The sequence below is a fragment of the Salvelinus fontinalis genome, chromosome 34, assembly GCF_029448725.1.
Source record: "Salvelinus fontinalis isolate EN_2023a chromosome 34, ASM2944872v1, whole genome shotgun sequence".
Classification (NCBI taxonomy): Eukaryota; Metazoa; Chordata; class Actinopteri; order Salmoniformes; family Salmonidae; genus Salvelinus; species Salvelinus fontinalis.
Genome location: NC_074698.1, coordinates 2,996,927 through 3,002,926, shown reverse-complemented (window position 1 = coordinate 3,002,926; position 6,000 = coordinate 2,996,927).

The window sequence follows — 6,000 nt, the reverse complement described above, 5'->3', positions numbered from 1 at the left end:
TTCAATGTAAAGGGTTTAAACACTGTTTCCCATGCTTGTTCAATGAACCATGAACAACTAATGAACATGCACCTGTGGAACGGTCGTTAAGACACTAACAGCTTACAGACGGTAGGAAATTAAGGTCACATTTATGAAAACTTAGGACACTAGGGGCCTTTCTACGGTCTCTGAAAAACACCAAAAGGAAGACCCATGGTCCCTGCTCATCTGCCTGAATGCTGCAAAGAGGCATGAGGACAGCAGAAGTGGCCAGGGCAATAAATTGCAATGTCAGTACTGGGAGACGCCTAAGACAGCGCTACAGGGAGACAGGATGGACAGATGATCGTCCTTGCATTGGCAGAACACGTGTGACAACACCTGTACAGGATCGGTACATCGAAAAACATCACACCTGTGGGACAGGAACAAGATGGCAACAACAACTGCCCGAGTTACACCAGGAACGCACAATCCCTCCATCAGTGCTCAGACTGTCCGCAATAGGCTGAAAGAGGCTGGACATAGGGCTTGTAGGCCTGTTGTAAGGCAGGTCCTCACCAGACATCACAGGCAACAAGGTCGCCTATGGGCACAAACCCACCTTCGCTGGACCAGAGAGGACTGGCAAAAAGTGCTCTTCACTGACGAGTTGCGGTTTTGTCTCACCAGGGGTGATGGTCAGTTTCGCATTTATCATCGAAGGAATGAGCGTTACACCGAGGCCTGTACTCTGGAGCGGGATCGATTTGGAGGAGGAGGGTCCGTCATGGTCTGGGGCGGTGTGTCACAGCATCATCGGACAGAGCTTGTCGTCATTGCAGGCAATCTCAACGCTGTGCATTACAGGGAAGACATCATCCTCCCTCATGTGGTCCCTTCATGCAGGCTCCTCCTGACATGACCCTCCAGCATGACAATGCCACCACACACAGAACGAGCAGAATGACTGATTTCCTGCAAGACAGGAATGTCAGTGTTCTGCCATGGCCAGCGAAGAGCCCGGATCTCAATACCATTGAGCACGTGAGGGCTTGGGCCATTCCCCCCAGAAATGTCCGCGAACTTGCAGGTGTCTTGGTGGAAGAGTGGGTTAACATCTCACAGCAAGAACTGGCAAGTCTGGTGCAGTCCATGAGGAGGAGATGCACTACAGTACTTAATGCAGCTGGTGGCCACACCAGATACTGACTGTTACTTTTGACCCGATTTGTTCAGGTACACATTATTCCATTGCTCTTAGTCACATGTCTGTGGAACTTTTTCAGTTTATGTCTCAGTTGTTGAATCATGTTATGTTCATACAAATATTTACACATGTTAAGTTTGCTGAAAATAAACGCAGTTGATAGTGAGGGAACGTTTCTTTTTTCCCCTGAGTTTACATATGAGATGAGTAATGCAAGATATGCAAACATTATTAAGTGACAATTGTTCCATTCCTTAAAGTGGCCAGTGATTAACAGTGTGCCTATAGGCAGCACCCTCTAATGTGCTAGAGATGGCTGTTTAACAGTCTGCTGGCCTTGAGATAGAAGTTGTTTCTCAGTCTCTCTGTCCCAGCTTTGATGCACCTGTACTGACCTCGCCTTTTGAATGTTAGCGGAGTGAACAGGCAGTGGCTCGGGTGGTTGATGTCTTTGATGATCTTTTTGGCAATGGGCCTCAGGATCTCGTCACGGTATCTCTGTGCATTCAAATTGCAATCAATAAAATGCAATTGTGTTCGCTGTCCACACATACCTTATGCCTGCACATACCATAACCCCACCGCCACCATGGGGCACTATGTTCACAACATTGACATCAACAAACCTCTCGCCGACACAACGCCATACATGCCATCTGCCCAGTATCGTTGACACCGGGATTCATCCTTTCATCAAACTTTTCCAGTATGCCGATGGCCATCGAAAGTGAGCATTTGCCCACTGAAGTCTGAGGAAGACGAGCACGCAGATGAGCTTTCCCTACTGAGGTGGCTTATGGTAGAGAAATAAACATTCAAATGTCTGGTGGACATTCCTGCAATCAGCAAGCCAATTACACACTCACTCGAAACTTGAGACATCTGTGAAATTGTGTTGTGTGACAAAACTGTGCGTTTTAGAGTGGCATTTTATTGTCCAAGGTGCATCTGTGTAACGATCATGCTGTTTAATCAGCTTCTTGATATGCCACACCTGTCTGGTGGATGGCAAAGGCGAAATGCTCACTAACATTGATGTAAACAAATGTGTGCAGAAAATTTGAGGGACACTTTTTGTGTGTAGATGGGTGAGGAAATAAATCATTTTAATCCATTTTGAATTCATACTGTAACAACAAGATGTGGAATAAGTCAATGGGTATGAACACTTTCCGAAGGCACTGTAGCTACCCCAGAAGTTGCTAATAACATCTGTATAAACAATAATTGTGAGTGACTTTGTCATAATGCAACCGAAGTCAAAGTACTAGGGACAATGTTGGCAAAATAATTTATTCTTTTTCTGTACTTTGACTAGCTGTAATGAATCAGGTGCAACTGTTTGGGATCTGGCTGGCTGGCAGGCAGAAGCAGCCGGATCTTCTTCCTTTCTACCCTGCCCCTGGGATGGTTGCATGTCGGGGAGAATGTTGGACTACCTAACAACATTTTTTTTATCCTGATCTAATTTCAAACGCTCACAGATTTTTTTCCTATTCGGTCGAACAAAAAATGACTATTTACCAATGTGGTATTGCAACCACATTGGTCATACGCAGGATCATATCTGCATTGTGAATTCAAATGTGATTTCATAACTTTTTCTTCTTATCCTTTAATAAACTTTTAAGTATGTAGCTTAGATGCATTTGTGATCTTCAGGTCAAAAAGGTCAAACTCAGTGATTAAAGAAATCTTCCATTCCCATGAGCACCCCTGTGCATAGGAAGTAAATGTACCGCTACGACCAGTCCAGTCCTGAAAGCATTTGGTCACAAAAATAAATGGTTCCAGGATCAAAGGGTCCCACCTCCCTGTTTTTCTACATAAACATGGTCGACTGAAATGTCCAGCCCTCACTCTGAGGTAGCCTCTCAAGAGGACATTTTGGAAATTACCCCTGAATATCCCTTCTGATTTAATGTCATTCTGGTCATGAAGAGCCAGATGATGAATTGTCACAATGGCGTGTATAAGTGGCAGAGGAAGTCAGGCGCAGGAGAGTCAAATAGAGTGTAGAATGGAGTACTTTAATTAAAGTCCCAGTAATCTGCTCCATAACACTCACGGAAAAAATATAATACAAATCTGGGTACGAAGACCCATCGCACACCTATACACAATCAACACAACACTTGACAACGAACAATCTCTGACAAACACATGAAGGGAAACAGAGGGTTAAATACACAACAGGTAATGAATGGGATTGACAACAGGTGTGTGGGAAGACAAGACAAAACCAATGGAAAATGAAAAATGGATCGATGATGGCTAGAAGACCGGTGAAGTCAACCGCCGAACACCGCCCGGACAAGGAGAGGCAACGACTTCGGAAGAAGTCGTGACATTACCCCCCCCCCTGACGCGCGGCTCCAGCAGCGCGTCGACACCGGCCTCGGGGACGACCCGGAGGGCGAGGTGCAGGGCGATCCGGATGGAGGCGGTGGAATTCTTTTAACATGGAAGGATCTAAAACGTCCTCCACCGGAACCCAGCATCTCTCCTCCGGCCCGTACCCCTCCCAGTCCACGAGGTACTGAAGGCCCCTCGCCCGACGTCTCGAATCCAAAATGGATCGAATAGCGTACGCCGGGGCCCCCTCGATGTCTAGAGGAGGCGGAGGAACTTCACGCACTTCAGCCTCCTGGAGCGGGCCAGCCACCACCGGCCTGAGGAGAGACACATGGAACGAGGGGTTAATACGGTAATTAGTGGGCAGTTGTAATCTATAACATACCTCGTTCACTCTCCTCAGGACTTTAAACGGCCCCACAAACCGCGGACACAGCTTCCGGCAGAGCAGGCGGAGGGGCAGGTTTCGGGTCGAGAGCCAGACCCTGTCCCCTGGTACGAACACCGGGGCCTCACTGCGGCGACGGTCTGCGCCAATTTTCTGGCGCCTTATGGCACGCTGAAGGTGGACGTGGGCTGCCTCCCAAGTTTCCTCAGCGTGCCGAAACCAATTGTCCACCGCAGGAGCTTCGGTCTGACTCTGATGCCAAGGAGCCAGAACCGGCTGATACCCTAATACACATTGAAAAGGGGTAAGGTTAGTGGAGGAGTGACGTAGCGAGTTCTGGGCTATCTCTGCCCAGGGCACGAACTTCGCCCACTCCCCTGGCCGGTCCTGGCAATAGGACCGCAGAAACCTGCCCACATCCTGGTTAACTCTCTCCACCTGCCCATTACTCTCGGGGTGAAAACCTGAGGTAAGACTAACCGAGATCCCCAGACGTTCCATGAACGCCTTCCAGACCCTTGACGTGAACTGGGGACCCCGATCAGACACTATATCCTCAGGCACCCCATAATGCCGGAAAACATGTGTAAACAGAGCCTCCGCAGTTTGTAAGGCCGTAGGGAGACCGGGCAAAGGGAGAAGACGACAGGACTTAGAGAACCGATCCACAACGACCAGGATCGTGGTGTAACCCTGTGAAGGTGGAAGATCAGTCACAAAATCCACTGACAGGTGCGACCACGGCCGTTGAGGAACGGGTAAAGGTAAAAGCTTACCTCTAGGCAGGTGTCTAGGAGCCTTGCACTGGGCGCACACCGAACAGGAGGAAACATAAATCCTCACGTCCTTAGCTAAAGTGGGCCACCAGTACCTCCCATCAAGACAGCGCATCGTCCGACCTATCCCAGGATGACCAGAGGAGGGTGATGTGTGAGCCCAATAGATCAATCGGTCGCGGACAGCAGACGGAACGTACAGACGACCAGCTGGACACTCAGGAGGAGAGGGCTCTGCACGTGACGCCCGCTCAATGTCCGCGTCCAGCTCCCACACTACTGGCGCCACCAAACACGACTCTGGGAGTATGGGAGTGGGATCCATGGGTCGCTCCTCTGTGTCATACAGCCGAGACAATGCGTCTGCCTTGACGTTCTGGGAGCCTGGTCTGTAAGTAAGCGTAAACACAAAACGAGTGAAAAACATGGCCCACCTTGCCTTGCGAGGATTTAGTCTCTTCGCCTGCCGGATGTACTCCAGATTGCGGTGGTCAGTCCAGATGAGAAAAGGGTGATTAGCCCCCTCAAGCCAATGCCTCCACACCTTCAAGGCTTTTACGACAGCTAACAGCTCTCGGTCCCCCACATCATAGTTACGCTCCGCCGGGCTGAGCTTCTTCGAAAAGAAAGCACAGGGGCGAAGCTTCGGTGGCACACCCGAACGCTGAGAGAGCACTGCTCCTATCCCAGCTTCGGATGCGTCCACCTCTACTATGAATGGCAAAGAGGGATCCGGATGAGCCAACACAGGCGCCGAGGTAAACAGAGCCTTCAGTTTACCAAAAGCCCTATTCGCCTCGGCCGACCACTGCAAGCGCACCGGTCCCCCCTTTAGCAGTGAGGTAATGGGAGCTGCAACCTGACCAAAACCCCGGATAAATCTCCGGTAGTAATTGGCAAACCCTAAAAAACGCTGCACCTCCTTTACCGTGGTTGGAGTCGGCCAATTACGCACGGCTGTAATGCGGTCGCTCTCCATCTCCACTCCTGAAGTGGAAATCTGATGCCCTAGGAAGGAGATGGATTGTTGGAAGAACAAGCATTTCTCAGCCTTGACATATAAATCATGCTCCAACAGGCGACCAAGCACCTTGCGCACCAAGGACACATGCTCAGCGCGTGTAGCAGAGTATATCAAAATATCATCGATATACACCACTACACCCTGCCCGTTCAGGTCCCTGAAGATCTCATCTACAAACGATTGGAAGACTGATGGAGCATTCATCAACCCATATGGCATGACCAGGTACTCATAATGACCTGAGGTGGTGCTAAATGCCGTCTTCCACTCATCACCCCTCCTAATA